This window comes from Halichoerus grypus, chromosome 9 (genome assembly GCF_964656455.1).
Source record: "Halichoerus grypus chromosome 9, mHalGry1.hap1.1, whole genome shotgun sequence".
Lineage (NCBI taxonomy): Eukaryota > Metazoa > Chordata > Mammalia > Carnivora > Phocidae > Halichoerus > Halichoerus grypus.
The window spans coordinates 5,990,405-6,008,005 of record NC_135720.1 but is presented as its reverse complement, the minus strand read 5'-3'; the positions used below and the strand labels follow the sequence as shown (position 1 = coordinate 6,008,005).

At 40.5% G+C, this 17,601-nt stretch overlaps 1 protein-coding gene and 1 long non-coding RNA gene across 3 annotated transcripts in view; one reads left to right on the top strand and one right to left on the bottom strand.

Annotated features, from left to right (window-relative positions):
* LOC144379026 (uncharacterized) overlaps nt 1–10,713 on the bottom strand; it is a 56,479-nt gene extending 45,766 nt beyond the window's left edge. Inside the window, exon 1 of the long non-coding RNA XR_013441027.1 lies at nt 10,582–10,713. This is a non-coding gene — a long non-coding RNA (uncharacterized LOC144379026). The remainder of the gene's footprint in view (nt 1–10,581) is intronic.
* PACRG (parkin coregulated) overlaps nt 1–17,601 on the top strand; it is a 511,451-nt gene that overhangs the window by 143,068 nt on the left and 350,782 nt on the right. The gene's annotated exons all lie outside the window — the stretch shown is intronic.

Sequence of the window (17,601 nt, the reverse complement as noted above, 5' to 3'; positions counted from 1 at the left end):
TTACCATCATCAGTTAAATACTCTAGTATTTACATTTACCACAATAAAAATTGTTTCCTTGACCCTAATTTTCTCTCTGGATACTGTCCCAGGGCTCTCCTGGAGCCAACCCCTGCTAAGGGTTTTGCTTCTACTCAGTGCCTTCACTTTCTCTCTTCAAGATCACTCGGATAAGGGGAAACTTCTGCCTCTTTGTCCCCAACACCAAAAAGGAGGCCTAGGGCCTGATTTACTTTATGAATATTGGAGAGAGTATGTGCCCCACATGGACGTTCTCCTTGGTCTTCATATCACATACCCCACAAATCGGCTTTCTGAGGTAGAACCCAAACCAACAGGTTATGTTGGAAGCCCTCCAGCAAGCTAATGTTCACACTCAACCCTGAGGACCCCACAACCTCTGTGACCCTTTGGACCACAAGCCTCGGTGACTGATGGTTTTGGTGACTGGAGCCTGGAAAGGGAGCCTGGAAAGCCACCTCCCGGAAGTGCCCCATAGAGTTTAGGTCTTGGACCTCTTTAATCAGCTGCCAGAAACACCTCTTTTGCAAAGCAGCTGTTAGCTTACAACTGGGCTCTTGTCAGAACTGGGTGCCTGATCCAAGGAGGACTTGCAATTCTCTGGCCTAATACTCACATTTTGCCCTGAGTCAACTTAGACACAAGGACCAAGAGGTAGGAAGGGCCCAAGCAACCTCACTTGTCAAGTGGAAACAGTATTTTCAGGAACACATCCAGCCTGACCCAGTAGCATTACAGCTTTACGTGAGAAACTGACAGCCATCCACTGAGAAATGTATCTCCCACTCTGCCACCTGAAGCAAAGCTGGTGGCTCCGTGGGGCTCCCAATTTACTAACTTCCTGGGCTCAGTTCACTGAAGACTGGGAGAAGCTTAGACCCACTCGGCTGCTGCCGCAGTTCAACTCCAGCTCCAGCTCAGCAGAACTAAAACTGGATGTGGTTGCTTTGTTTGATGGGCAGAACTTAAGGCCGTTCTCAGCTCTAGCCCATACTCCTCTTCATAAGCCTTCTTACATGTTTTCCTGATTCTTTGGATGTTGTCAGTGGCCTAGCTCTTTGGGCTGCCACTAGAAAAATGACAACTGGCAGATAAAACACACCTTTTTTGGGGGGACAGACCAAGCGAACAAATCACACTGCTGATCACATCCTCTGGGTCACTCATATAGAGGCCCATAGTGTGGATCTGTTCTCTGATAAAACTAACTGGAATCAAGCTACTGATAGAGCCTGTACTGCCCAGATAGCCACCATGACTGCCTGGACCCATCGTCCTGCTGGACGTGGCAGCATGGCCACCATCGTAGACTGGGCACAGAGTGAAGAAGTGAAGAACTCTGTTTCTGACACAAAGCCACCACTGCCTAGAGACTTGTGACCCATTTGTATCATAGGGGTATTTTTGCATGGGGCATAGTCCCACCTGCTCCTGGAAGACTGACCATATTGGACCTTTGGTTTCCTCCTGGGGCTGCTGGTGGGTGGTGCCTCATCACTGCCAACATTTTTTCAGGTTATGGTGTTGCTGTTTCAGCCTGATCAGCTCACTTCAGCCTCGCCATTGGGCCCTCAAAACAAATTTGTTCATACTTTTGATTCATGTCTGTCTGACAAAGGTATACCTTTTCATCAAAAAAACTACTCAAGAATGGGCTGATGGACCTTCTGCACTGCATACAATCCACAAGCAATAGGCATTGTTAAGCATTGGGACAACCGCTTCAAAAATTAAGTCAAAAAAATTCTGACTTTATCTCTTCCTGGTCCACACACTTTAGTAAGACCTGTTGGTCACTGAATGCATTTATCCCCAGAATGGGATCATCTTTTCTTATCCACTTTCTGGGTAATGATCAGAATATAGGGGTGAGGAGTCATACAGACCTATTTTGAAAATTTGATAACCCACCTGGTTATTCCTGGACATGATGCTTCTTTCTTTACCCCAACAGCAAAATTAGTAATACAAAATTTCAGGAAAGAGATTGCAATCTCTAAAGGCTGGAAGGGTCAGTAAGGTTTTGAGGAAGAGATCCGTTTGAGTGCATGCCAAGCCCAGTTGGCTATCTGCCCACCTATGAAAATTAGACCACTATCTGTGGTCTGCAGGGCTCTTCGGTGTTCTCAGATGACACGGATTGCATGGTCTTAGTGACTTTTCTAAAGAGTAAAATCTTCATATAAGTCATAGGTAAATGGTTCCTTTTGTTGATTTGGAATTTTTTTCTATTCATTGTCATATGAAACAAGCTTTGTGGAAGAAATTATGCCAACTCTGCAAAGAGTGTATTTTTAGAGAGAACATTTTCATTGAAACAGAATCAGAAATTTAACAACCATTTGGTAGAAATTGTGATCCTTGTTGGGATTTATTATTATTAGTATTAGTATTATTATATATTATAAAGACATTTACTAAACATAATAAAAGTGTCCATTAAGTACACCAAAAGATGATACCACTGACAAAAAGACATCAAAAAATATCTTTTTGGAAAGACATTTGAAGATTAAAATTAGACAATATACACCATCAAACAAAATAAACTGTATCTTCTAGGTGATTATAGAACATAATTTCAAGTGAACCTGTACTGTATTTGAAGTGATAATTCATGACAATGAAAGGAAAACGTTGCAGCTATCCAGCGTAGCTCTCGCTGACGTTTCACCTGAAGTTCATGGCCATGGAGCTCTATGACTGTCAGTTACCCGTATCTGAGGAGGATTAACTGCATGGCCTTACATCTCTTCATCTTTACTCGGCATCAGATGAAATTATTACTTACTTCTCTATATATTTTAAGGCTTTCTTATGAAAACACACTCTTTCGTCCAGCCTGATCTTGACAGTAATGCTTCCCGCTAAGCCAGTCAGTGTTTGGATTGGTTTGCTTAATATTTCCACGTATGATGGCTTAAGACTTGTATAATCTGAAGATAAAACCTGGAATGTGTTTTATATGTGGATATCAATCTTACTTCTCTCTGAAACCTTAGAAAAATCTGCACAAACGAATGGACTTCATACCATGCGTCCGGCAGTCTTGACCAGAGCTATCTGATTGTCACTTACAGGATACAACGAGCACCAGCGCACGAACTGTACACAGCAAGGCTGGGTTTGGGTTGCCTCCTCAGGGAATCTGCTGCTGCCTTCGCCCAAGGCAGACATCTATGTCTTTGTCATATTCTACGGGGAGGACAGTTGAATGTTTTAGCCAGGCTTTTCTTTCTCTTACAAGATGATATTGTTAGCGATTAACCGGGAGAGATTATCCAGAGCGCATTACAAAGTGCTAACACAGCGCCCGACTGATCCCAGTAGCTTTGCGTGCGTCTATGCAGAGATGGGTTTGCCGTGAGGTTCAAAGGGCCAATCAGGCATGAGTGCTTTTCTCAACCCTGGGAGGGTGTAGGCAGGGCGTTCACATGGCCCTGTGCTTTTATAAAATTTGCGGCAGTGAGACATTTTAACTGCAGGCCGTTATTGCTGCCATTTCTCCTCTGACTCCCCCCTGCATCTGCCCTGCTGTGTTGTAGAATTGGAGTGGCGAGGGGCCGTTCAGGGATCTGGCTGAGGGAATACTGATGTGGACATACACTGAGTGTTACCTGAAGGTCCAGCAATTGTGTCTCAATAGGGACATGTCCTGTGGTGCTGGCAGCAGACCCACGTGGAAAACAAGTTAGGAGAAACAAGCTTAGGAATGTCTGGAGCCAGAGCAAGTCTCTGGTAAATTCTCAGATATGGAAGAATTACATGACTCGTGATGTGTAAGAACACTGTCAGAGGAAGGTTGTGTTCTCATCAGTAATGTGATACATGCTATTATAAAGGTATCCTATATTGATTTCTTTTTTTCATGTGAATTGTGTAAAATAAAATTGATCACAGTCCCTTCCTTTGTAGGACAGCCATCTGTGGCAGCACTTCAATAAGCAAGTAGTCTGTGTGCAAAGTTGAATATTCTATGCCTTCCAACATATTCAACCATATCCTTTTTTTTTTTTTAAAGATTTTATTTATTTATTTGACAGAGAGAGAGCAAGAGAGAGAGAGTACGAGTAAGGGGAGTGGCAGAGGGAGAGGAAGAAGCAGGCTCCCCGCTGAGCAAGGAGCCTGATGTGGGACTTGATCCCAGGACCCTGGGATCATGACCCCAGCTGAAGGCGGACACTTAACCGATTGAGCCACCCAGGTGTCCTTTATTCAACCATGTCTTAACAAGACTGATCGTCTTGTCCCAAAGCATTCTGGCACTTCCCAAATGGCACATTTTTTACCAAAACCAGTAGTTCATTAAGAGGAAGAGATAAATTCTAAATAGGAATAATGAATAGGCTCTCAGATTGATTACCCAATTAATGAAAAGAAGTGATGCATATGAACCCATCAGGAATAGATTTGAATCTGCTGTTTTGACATGAAGTTCTGACATCACAAAAGATAACCTCCCATGTTGCAGAGATGTGCCAGTGAGCCATGGCCATGGGAGCCTGGTGACAAGCCAGCTGATGAGCATCATCAATCAGAGTGTGTAAGACTAGTTTCCGTACAAGAAAAGTTGAAAAACCCTGAAGTCGTGTAGCTCTCATGTGAGAGAAATTTTGGATTTCCCTAATTTGACAATTCTAAAAATGTGCATGCTATAACCCATAATGAGTTGTGAAGATGAAAAGAAATTTTCAAACTATAAGTAATAAAAAAGATATTTAGATCAGTTGTCATTATTATTATTATTGGTGACTGAAGAAATTTTGAACTAGAAATCAGGTTGTAGGGGTGCCTGGGTGGCTCAGTCAGTTAGGCGTCTGCCTTCAGCTTGAGTCATGATCTTGGAGTCCTGGGATTGAGCCCCACATTGGGCTCCCTGCTTAGCAGGGAGTCTTTGTCTCCCTCTCCCTCCGCCCCTCCCCTGCTTATGCTCTCCCTCTCTCTCTCTCAAATGGGTAAATAAAATCTTAAAAAAAAAAAAATCAGGTTGTAAAATTTTGTTGTGTTTCAGATATTTGGAATTATTACTAAAATCCACCAAATCTTGATAAAATATTAAAAGAAAATAGACTATTTGATAATATTCCTGTTTTACTATTTAATATCTAAATGCATTATTTAACTGATGTCTAATATGTACATTTGCAATTTCAAAACCTAAGAAAGTGGGTTTAAATCTCATCAGGTGTTGGGGCACCTATGTGGCTCAGTCAGTCAAGGACCGACTCTTGGTTTCAGCTCAGGTCGTGATCTCAGGGTTGTGATATTGAGCCCTGTGTTTCAGCTCGGAGTCTGCTTAAGACTCTCTCTCCCTCTGCCCCTTCCCCCCGCTCTCTCTCTCTCTCTAATCAATAAATAAATCTTTTTAAAAAATCTCACTAGGTGTTAAATATAAACAATGGTTTAATTCCAAGAATGTTTATCACATGGGGCGAACAAGCACCAGGGTTGTCCCTGCAGCATCCCCACCCCAGAAGATGAACAAACTTGAATAAGTCTCTAAAGCAATTTCTTTTTATGTGCTGAGTGTTTCCCAATTGTCTGGTCATCACAGTCCAGTGTTAATTGTTGAAAATTAGTGGTAGTATTGGGTGGTGTGGCTTGATTGGTAGAACGAGGTGGTTGTAGGGAGATGAGGTGATCCATTACCAGGCAGTGTGAAGAGGAGAACGCTGGCATGAGGGAGCATCACCAACAACCAGAAACCAAGGGCAGGAAGCAGCTGACTCGCCCTCAGCCCCAGTGCTAGCACTGCTGTACCTTACAGGTTTTGTGTGGGCCACAGCACCACACCACTATTTGCTGGTTGGATATGCAGAACCTCAGACCCATCCAGACCTTCTGAACCAGAATCTGTATGTTAACGGCCTCACTGATGACTTAGTGCACGCAAACATTTGCAAAACCCTGGACAGGAGATTGTCCTTCCGTTCCTCTGCCTTAGCCTTCGCTTTTGCTGTCCTCTGTGTAAGGAAGGCCTTCTTCCCAGCCAGGGCTAGGCTGTGAGTGCTGAAAAGATAAGATGCAGATAAAATGTGAGCTAAAATAATCACATGAGGCATGGAAAGAAATCTTGCTGGATGTGAGAAATATTAAGATGTTAAATATGTGCAAGCTTGTCGTCTGGGAGACAGAGGAGGATGACAAGGAAATTAGAAGCCTAGTACTGATTGAGGTGTCTGGATGCGTCCGTTATCCCTGCTCTACAGACAAGGAGACCGAGAGGGTCTCAGAGTTGGGACAGGCCCAGCCGGCGTTCTTGACGCGGTAGCCTGCACACTCACCTGGATGGATGCAGAAGATGGGAACAGGGAAGGGTCAAGTATGACGCCCAGACACCTGGGGACCAGAAAGGGACTTTTGTGGAGGAGGGCGGGGGAAGGGGAATCAGTTCAGTGTGGTGAGCCTGGGACGTGTTAAGATACCCTACAGAACTGACCTTCTGTTCTCCAGGAAGACTGGAAAGAGGAATCACCCCCCTGCCCACTTACAGCACTCACACCTGTTCCTCTAGCGTCCCTACCCTCTGAAACACCTATTTTATACCTTCTCTTCTTGTCTCAAACTTCCCTCCCCCACCTCACCCTTCCTTCTTCAACCACTTCTAAGGCATCCCATGCCTAGGAGGAATGATAGTATGAAAGACATAGCTCCTGTCTTTGATGAACTTTAAATTTAATAGGAAAATATATGGATATATAGCTACTTAAAAGTCTTAAGGTAACAATATTACCACATGTAGTTAGAACGTTTGAAATAGTTGACCATTTTCTCTTAAGAGTCTTCTCTTAACTTCTCTGGTATGTCTCTCTCCTGCATTTCCTACACTTTACTCCTTTCCTGACTTCTCTTCCTCCTCCTTCACCTGTGCTCAGCTCTAGATGATGGGGCACCGAAGGGCCCTTCCTCAACCCCTAGTCTCCATCTGTTTTCTTCCCTAAGGTAATAATAACCAATATCATGGCTTTAAATACCATCCCTATAACACTGACTCCCATATTGACATCCCTAGTCCCCCTCTCCTCTTGACCTTCAGATGCATATCTCTAAAGACCTACATGATATCTCCACTTGACTGTCATACCTCAAAGTTAAAATGTCCAAAATAGAACTCAGTTTCTCTGCTTCTCCCAACTCTTCCTCCAAAATGTTCACATTTCATCACAGTAAATGGGACCAATGTCTAACTTGTTGCTCAGATATGAAACTGGAAATCATCACTAATTCTTCTTTCTCTTAAATCCTCATATCCAGACTATAAGCATGTCTTAATAACTCTTTCTCCAAAATATATCCTGTACATAACCACTTCTCTCCATCTCCAGTGCCACCTCCCATGTCTAAGCCACCATGTTATCTTGCCTGGACCATTGCAGTAGACTTCTCACTGGACTCCCTGCATCTGCACATGCCCCTGTAATCCATTCTCCAGCAGCCAGAGTTATCTTTTATATTTACATATCGGATTACATAAGTTCCTGCCACTAATCCTTCAATAGTTTCCTATTGGATTTAGAGTAAGATTCAGCATCTTCTATCCCACAGAGTCCTACATGATTTCATCCCCAATCTACCAATCTATCACTCTAACCTCATCTAATATTGCCATCTTTCTTATTCCCCAGGGTTCAAACACACTGCCCTCCTTGCTGTCCCTCAAATCTGCCAGGTCCTTGGTGCCCCAGGAGTTTCGTGTTTGTTTTTCTTTCTGCCTGCGGTGCATTTGCATGCCAGCTTCTTCTCTCCTATCAGCTTTATCTCCAATGTCACTTTTTCCGAGTACCCATGCCCAAACACTTTCTTTCCCTCAGTTACTCTTCTCCATCTTATCACCTTGTTTATTTTATTCAAAAGACTTATCATGAGCTGAAATTATCCTATTGGCTCATTCTCTGTTTCACCACTGAGAATTCTTGAGATATGCACTATATCTATCTAATTTGCTTTAGTATCTCTCATGATTAGAATGTGGGTTTGATGTATATTATAAGCTCAGTACTATTTAGTTCAAATGAATGAATATACAACACATAGATACATAATACACATAACTTAACCTGACATAGAAAAGACCGGGAGAGATATGGCATCTATATTCTAATATTTAAAGGACTGTCATGAAGAAGAGGGATTTAATTTATGCTACATCACCTCCAGGAGATAAAGCAGAGTCGGAGGCAGAAGCTGACAGGGGCAAATATTGGTACAATTTAAGGGAGAACTTTCTAGCAGTAACACCTGTCCAAAGTTTGGGTCCTGTTTGGGAGATGATGAGTTCCTTGTCACTAGAGCTGTTCACAAATAGACAGGGTGGCTGTGGGGCAGAAATGTTGTAAAGGAGATTCATAGCTTCTTGTAATAAATGGTTTTTAAGGTTTCTTTCAATCTTGATTGTCTTTAAGAAGTTACAGGCAGTGATTTTTCTTCAAGGTGCCTAATGTCCTGCGATAATGAATAGATAGAGGTTAGGTTGATTAAAACATGGATCAGACTCTTTAGTTGAATACAATACTCTTCACCAAAGACTAAGTTTTCACTTATACTTTTTAAATTAAAGTGAGATGGAAAGAAAGAAAAACAGCAGCAAGTTATCCTCATCCTGTGAAGCTGCCTTCATCAGGAAGTCCTTACAGTGTCTGCTCCAGAATTTTATTCAGTCATATAAAAAGAGGAGTTGCATTGCTTTGTGGTTTCACTATAATTTTTACAACAAATTGATTTACCCACATTTGTCATGCACTTTATTCATTAGATTTCAAGTCATATGACTTTTGCCTCAAATCCATTCCTGACGGGTGAAGCGTGCCTCTACTGAGGATGTTTGAAAGAACATGTTGAAGGCTCTGAAAATAATTTTGTAAGAGCATTCCCAAAAAATATTTTGCACAATGACAGGATCATTAAAATACTTAGAGTTCCTTCCAAGGTGACTACTTGGTGACAAGCACCTATTGGATATATTGGTTCTTTAGAGTGTTAAAGAAACATACACAGACATATTTCATTAATGTCATGTGATGGGTGTCGAAGTGCACATGTGTATCAGATTACCAAAACTCTTAATAGTTTTTGTTTGTTTTGACAAGAAAATCATTGCTGAACGGCTTTGCACAGTGCACCCTTAAATATTTTGGTCTTTGCAATTGTAATAGACATTGATTCTGCCATTTTTGGAGATTTTTTTTTTCATTACATTTTAAAAGTTTATTATTGCGTTTCCTCTGCATATGCATGATCAATGTGTAGTAAGGCCCTATATATGCTTATAGTGTATTCACAAAGAAAATAGCTGTTAGTCTGAAACAATCAGTTTGGATTTCCAACGGGTAATATGAGTGGTTTGTAAACCTTTTAATGTTTTGTGCAAAATATATGGCTGATTGTATACCTTTAAATATCCTTGAAATAAGATAGTTTATTTTCTATGAGTGATTGTAGAAATTCTAAGCATATACTCAGCATATAACATCTTCCAAATTATATTCTTTTCTATTTTTAAGAAATGAAATGCTCTTTCATGTCTAATTCTAATGTATCATTTTGTAGTTATGCCCAATGAACTGATAGACCATTATCCTATCTTATTAAAATACTCATGGCTTGCTATTCTGACAATATATCAAAAGAAGAGCAAAACAAGGAACTGTATACAGAATACTTAAGTCAATTTTATCATTGATATGAGATTTTTAGGTAGAGACACTATAATTCTTAACAATAAAGGTACAGTATAGTTTGGTTTTGCTTGACTTTTCAGATCAATTTTTTTAGACAGTATAATCCTATAGTTTCGTATTTGGCCAAATTATTTTCTTCTGAATCTCCCGAGAGGAAAATAAAGCATCCCTTTTATCAGTTTGACCCCGTTACGAATGTTGCCCTTGAGGCTTTGTTCCTCAATTCCAAAGACATTTTAACAACCATAATCCAAGAAAGAAAATCATATATTTATCATTTGATCATTTTCACAACTCCTACATGTCTGCTATAATAATATACCTTGGTGCTCATTTTTCTCAGCTATCAGAGTAAAGCTCTTAGATTGAACTCTTTCTGGTTATTTAAACATCCGAAAGCTGAAATCTTTTATTATTTCTACCTTTCCATTAAAGAAAAGATAACATTTGCCCATATCTTGATAAAATTGGTATCAGATTAATGTGACTTTCCCCCAAACACTATGGTTTGTTGTCATCTAGTAGGTAGTAATATTGTTACAATCACATATTCCCCCCACCATCTCTGTGAGTGAGAACAATCACTGGTGTTCAAGAAGTTGAATGGAGGATAGGAATATTGGAGAATACATTTTTCTCTGGGGGGAAAAAGAATGATAAATTCATAATCTAATTAAAATACCTAAGTTTTTAATATTGGAGAATATACGTGTCTCTCACAGTTTTGTCTGCCTGCCTCCCTTAATGTGACTGTGGTAGAATTGTGAAACAGAGGCTTCATTCAGCCTGCGTCTATGTAGGCCAGTGTAATAGTCAGGGTTCTCCAGAAAAATAGAATCCATTGGATATACAGAAATAGACTTATTTTAAGGAATTGACTTACATGATTGTGGAGACTGGCAGGTTTGAAATCTTTAGGCCGGACATTCAGGCAGGAGTAGATGTGACAGTCTTGAGTCTGAAATTTAGGGCAGGATGTCAGGCTGGAAATGCAGACAGGGTTTCTATGTCATAGTCTCGAGGCACAATTACTTCCTTCTTCTCTGGGAAAACTGTTTTCCCTTTTAATGCCTTCAGCTGATTGGATAAGACCTACCCACATCAGGAGGGCAATCTGTTTTACTTAAAGATAACTGGTGTTTTTTTTTTTAAAGATTTTATTTATTCGTTTGACAGAGAGAGACACAGCGAGAGAGGGAACACAAGCAGGGGGAGTGGGAGAGGAAGAAGCAGGCTTCCCGCAGAGCAGGGAGCTCAATGCGGGGCTTGATCCCAAGACCCCAGGATCATGACCTGAGCTGAAGGCAGATGCTTAATGACTAGCCACCCAGGCGCCCCAAAGTTAACTGATTTTAACATCTACAGAACACCTTCACGGCAACATCTTAACCAGCGTTTGACCAAACAGGTAGGCACCGTAGCCCAGCTAAGTTGACGCAAAATTCAGCGTCACAGCCAGGGACGCTTCCCCTGACTCCAGGCCTCTTCTGTGAGACTGAAACAGACTCAGGAAAACCAAGGCAACATTCTCTTTCTCAAATCATAGCTTTAAGACTGGGCCCGAACTTCGGGTTGAGTGAGGAGTGGGGAGCAACAGTCCCCACCAGTTGAGAGAGCTTGCTGGAGAATGCAGCAGACCCTGGGGAGAGTGGGAGCATGCAGGAGGGGAAGGAGGGAGAGAGGAGCTGAGAGCCAGTGAGGCTGGCCTTTGAGCCCGGCCTTTGAGCCCTAGGCCTCGAGTCCAGCTTAGTCCAGGAATTCTCTCTTTTGCTTGAGCAACGAAGACTGTTGACAAATGAGGAGGACTTTTGAAAAACCCTTTAATACTTAATATTATCATGATGAAGTTAAGTGTTAAATGATGTTCAGAAATCCATGGAGTCATTTATTTGCGAATATTTTTACGCCTATATTTGCCTTTATAGAAATGCTGGGCACTGAGATAAAGCGGTGAGCTAGAGAAACACAATGTCTGACCTGTTTGTAGATTTAGCAAACAGTAAGCTGTTGACAGCACGTGAACTACGGTTTGCGTGAGGGTGAGTGAATGATATAGCGGGGATACTGAGGGAGGAACCCACCATCTTGGGTGAGGAATTAGGTTTCTTTGAGGAGGAGCAAGTATGGGGAGGCCTGAAGGACAAGGGTAAGTCATCTAGAGAAAGGAAAGAGGGCTCCAGTCAGAGGGAGGGGTAGGAGCGAAGGTACTGGAGGATGAGAAAGAATCATACAAGGAACCGAAAGGGCAGAATGGCTGAAACAGACAGAGGGGAAAAGAGACAGAGAGACTCCTTAAGAGGAGAGACCTGGACATCGGCCAAACCCTAGTGGTGCCCTTGTGAGCCACAGCCAGGATTTGAGGAACAAGGTAGATGATGATGCCATTATCTGAGATGGGAGAGCTGGGAGGAGCAACGTGGTCATTCTGTTGGGGTATGTTAAATTTGGGAGGAGACTTTTAATAAGCTCATCAATGTTTGGGGCTCAGGAGGGGTGTCTGTACAATCCTTTTTCACCTGTGTGAATGGGGTGTGCGGAGGCTGAAAGATGGGAAGAATTCTTTCTGAAGAATATTCTACACACACACTAATAATAATAATAATAATAAGATGGCACCATAGTTAACTGCCACTACAGCACATTTACCAATTATAAGGTTAAAAAGCCCCTTCAGTTTGCTAACCAGTCAGACAGCAGGTCCACAGTCACAGAATGGGAGCTGGAAAGAATCCTACAGCTCATCTAATTCAACACTTTAATTTCAAAAATAAAGAAATTGAAGCCAAGAGATCATCAAGATGAAAGACAAAACTTCCTGATAGCTAATACTATGCTCTTTCTACTACGGTTTAGTGGGAAGGGAGAGAGGAAGACAACACTTTAAGGTGACAGATATTTCCGTTTTTTATACTGCACTCTCAGTTTTATTTGAATGCCCATTCACCTAATTTCTCTTTCAATTAGTGTTGAGCTATGATTGATTGGCGGTAGCCGCCTGAAGCACCGTATCTGAAGCCACATTGGTTTGCAGTGTCTACTACAAATAGGGCACATATTTAATGTCCAAACCACTCTCAAAGGACAGTGAAATGGAGATTGATTATTAATTATGCAGGGACAGCGGGCATGAGCCAGGACTGTCCTGAGCAAAGTGGAACCTGCGGTGTCCCTAACAATGAGGGCGAGGGGAAGGACATGCGGCACAGACGCCATTTTGCCATTCCATTTTGGTATGGTTTTTCCATCAAAATTAGAATTTGTTTTGATTTTGATAGGGAAAAAAAGAAAAGAAAAAACTGATTCCCAATTGCAGCAAGGTTTTAGAATTTTTTACTATCATCCTCTTCATGGAGATTTACTAAATATTGGTCTTGGATGTTCATAATGTATTTCCCCCCTAAAAGTAATTAAAATAGAGTTGTTTTTATATAACTCTACCTTGATCCAAAGGAAATATCTTAGAATGAGGACGGTGTAAATATTGGTCTACAAAGCTCCTCTCTCTTCTCTTTAAGTCAATTTTTACTTCTTCTGAAAGAAAATCTTCTGGAAAGTTAAGAGTTTTGTCTCATTTTTGATGAGCATATTTAGAGTGCTGGAAATAACTTAGACACAGGGTGGAAATTTTCTTTTTTAGTATAAGTTAAATAATTAATAGAGAATAGTAAAACAATTTTAAGTGCCAGATCATATTTGAAAGAATCATGCAATTAGAGTTACATACATTTAGGAAATGTAGTTATCACTCATGTTAAGAGAAAACTTAATGTTAGTAATCATGGTAACATATTTAGCAAGCACTCATAAATGCACCTGTTACAGAATTTCCTCTTGACCTTCTTCACGAGCAGGTGATGCCAGATCTTTCTCCTGTGGGTCTTACCTACACATCAGTACAAGAGGCATCTTGAAAGGAATTCAGAGTTTTGAAGGTCTTAATCCCCCTCACTGTGGGATTTCTATAAGGAATGGACACAATGCAGAAGAATAGACTCAACAGCCATTACCAATTTTTATTTGAATCTCTGTACCTCAAAGCAAATTTCACTGAAAATAATGATCATATCATATTCCTAGTATATCAGAGAAATGTTCATGTTATGAGCAATGCAGAGTCAGTTCTAGAAAGTAGTGCATTAACAGCACATGAAAACAAATGACTTTTAGGGAAAGGTATAAATATGGGGAAATGCAAATCATACTAAATAATACAAATGTCACTAATGTGAGGAGCTAAGGTTTTTAGGGTATGGAAAGTTAGTATTCTATGAAATACTAATTAAGCAGAAGACTTAAATAAAAAGCCTCCTCAAATAAAAGTCTCATTATTGAAAAGCACTCTGTTCATATACCATGAGTTTTTTATTTGAACTATTTGCATATATCAGATTTTTTTAAATTCAAGACATTTTGTCCTGGAAAATACGCATTTTTATGCAAATTTTGCCCTTTAAATCTTGCAGCTTTTAAATGTGGTTGCTCTCTATCCTATAGTTTTGAAATGGTTTATAACTAATAGTATTATTAAGATACGTTATCAGTATATGCCTATTTTTATGTATTTAGTAAGTGAATATCTGGGCTCATTTGTAAAGCAGATTTGAAATTAAGTAATTTTTCTTTCTTCCAATTGGACATTCTAACATTTTTTCATAGTCTGAAAATCAGCTCCTGGGATCACTTGAAAAAGGTTGTGGTCAAGAAGAAGGAAAAAAAGTAGAAAAATATTTCCTACAGATTTATCCCATTAGATACTAGGACTCAACAGGCAAGATTTGTCTGGTGGGATTTCATGGTAGAAAACAAAATGATTTAATTTGTTTTAATTTATAACCTCAAATAACATAAAGATCCATGATTTTTTTTTTTTTTTAAGATTTTATTTATTTGACAGAGAGAGAGAGAGAGAGAGATCCCAAGCAGGGGGAGTGGCAGAGGGAGAGGGAGAAGCAGGCTCCCAGCTGGGGATCCTAGGACCCTGGGATCATGACCTGAGCCGAAGGCAGACGCTTAACCAAATGAGCCACCCAGGCACCCCGACTCATGAACCTTTTTACGTGTTGCTTCTTTTCTTTTTGCTGTTGTTCTTGTGGGAGGGGGTGAGGAAGCTACATTATTTCATTTGTATTATTTCTAAAAACTGCATTTACAATTGAAGCTGGCTCATACTATTGAGGGTATTAAACACACTTCAAAAAAGGTTCTGGTATTTTCAGTGTGTTTCTATTCTGTTGGTAGAATAGTGAGCTGAGACTCTCCTTTATCTTTCAGAATTTTTGTAGCCAAATCTTAAGGACCAGACTGATTATGGAACTATCATCTTCAGGTTATTTTCCTTCTGATTTCAGTAACTGAAATCTCATATACCTTGAAAACTTAAGAGTTCATATGATATCACAACAAAAAAACAAGCAGCACTTCCTGCAAATTGTAACAGATTTAGGTTTCTCAAATTAATTGAAGCTGCAATTTAGGTATGTCACTGTCTCGTGATTTTAACTGCTGGAATTCAGCCATAGGTATATACTTAGATAAAATCACACACCAATTTTCAGACCGGTTCATTTCTGCCAGTTACTGGGAAAGATGGTCTGCTAGGGTTGATTAGCCTAGAAAATGCAGGTCTTCAGCTCCCAGGTTGTATCATCTGTCATGTGGTGGATAGCCTATGGAGAGTGCCATGATGAAACAGTTTTAAGGCTCTGGGACTGGCCATGCCTGAAGGCAGCATGCCACTGGTTTTCTGTATATATGCCAACAAATTCCCTGTTTTGTACTTAGGCTAAGTTTCTTTTGGATGCAACCTAAAAAGTTTTAAATACAGCAGAGTAGTAGTTTGGAATTACAGAAAAGTGTGCTGTGCTATCATAGATGCCCACTACTTAGAAGGAACGTGTGTGAATTTGGACCACTTGTCTTAACTTTGAGCTTCAGAATTACACATAAGTGCAGTATTATTATTTCCGTACAAAGGGTTATAATTTGTTCAATAGAACTGAAATAAGTTTTGATTAGCCAGCCCTGGGTGACATGAACATCCAGGATCCTGTCACAATGGGCAAGGGGATGCAGTACTTTAATTAGCCTGAATTGTATGCCCAACTCTTGGCTGTGGCAGTAGGTGTGGGATCAATCCAAGTTAAACCATATGAGATGGATTCCCCACAGGAAGTGGGGCACTATTCCTAAAAGATGGAGGGATGGAAGCTGAATGGGCAAAAATAGGAGATGTGCACAACAAATCACTGAATTGTTCTCCTGCATCTCTCCCTTTCCAGGAGAGGGTGATTGTATCCAAGACTGCCAGAGTTATGTCTCTAGAATAAAATCTGAAAATGACACTCCCCTAGCAAGAGTGCCAAGATACAGTACGAACTCCATAGTACGCAAGATTTCTCTGAACCTAACTTCTTCTGTTTCCTGCTGGACTAGTCTCATCTCCATCACTCTCACCTCCAGCTACACAAAACTCTTCATGATTCTTTTGAATTATCACACTCCTTCATGTACTACTTTCCACCTCACACATTTTACTCTTTCTCATAACAGAGATTTTTCCCAAGTTGTTTCTTCTACCTGGAAACGCTTCCACATCGTCGCCTGTATTCATCATTTAAAATCGCCCTTCACCATGGCCTTCTCTAAATTTTCTCCTTCCTTGACCCCACTCCCCACTTCCTTGACAGATTTAGGTATTTCTCTTGTACATGACCATAGTACTTTGTGTGTACAAGTCTCATTAGCATTTTTTATGCTGCATTATAATATTTGATTTATGGATCTATTTCCCCATTAAACAATGACTTTATTAAGAGTAGAGGCCATGGGATATCTTAATTTTCCTCCACAAATTCTCCCTCAGTATCTTTCACGGGGCTTGACACGTAATAGGCATTGAATGAATGGTCAGCCAATGAATGAATGAATGCATGAATGAATGATCGAATGGATTCACACAGGTTTGACACTAAAGCAATTTCACATTTTCTCTCCGCAAATAATGAAGAAGCATTTGAGAGTCACTAAGCACCACGGTATGAGTGCAAGCTCCAGCTGGAAGGCCAGAGCTCAAAGCCCTGCTTCTTCACTTGCCAGTTATGCAGCTGTGGGCCAGTACCTAATCTCGTGTGCCCGTGTTCTCATATGTAGAGAGAATGATAGTAGTTTCCACTATACCAAGTGATTTCTCCTTTAATCTTCACCAACTCTGCAATAAAAACAATATTCCTATTTTATAGGTGAGTAGACTGAGATTCAGAGTAGTGAACTGCTTGCTTAAGGGCACACAGGTTCCAAAATGGGGAGTGTTAACTCTACTGAAGGGCTGCCTGACTCTAAAGCCCTCACAGTTCCAACAGCATGGGGATTTTTCAGTTTGTTTTTATTGGCTAGAAGGTGGTACAGGGAAATATTTTTCTTACTTTAGCTAATTTTGGTACTAATGATTATTTCCTTTACAAGAACATAACATGAACCAAACAGGCTTTAGAGATTGCTATGGTTGAGCACACTGCTTTTTAAATTTTAATGTTTATCCTTTTGGGCAATTGAACATAGATACTTGATAAATAAATACGACTATTTTCACTCAAATTGAAAAAAAAAAAACCACCCCAAAACTTTTATATTCGACATCTGTTTTATTTGTGTAGATATTAGCAGTTTCTTTCCAAAAATAGAACAAGATATATTGAAAAATGTGTCTAGCTCAGAAAGGCAGAAATTTATTCGGAATGTAGTGAAGCTGGATTCCTTTCCTCCATTCCCATGTGTCAGATTACCTAAAGAGAGACAACTGGGTCTCCAAAGCACTAGATGACCAAGATGGAAGAGTTGGCAGTTCATTGTTCATATTCTTCTCTGCAGCTGAATTCTTAGAGCCCACCTAGAAAGGAGGAAAAAT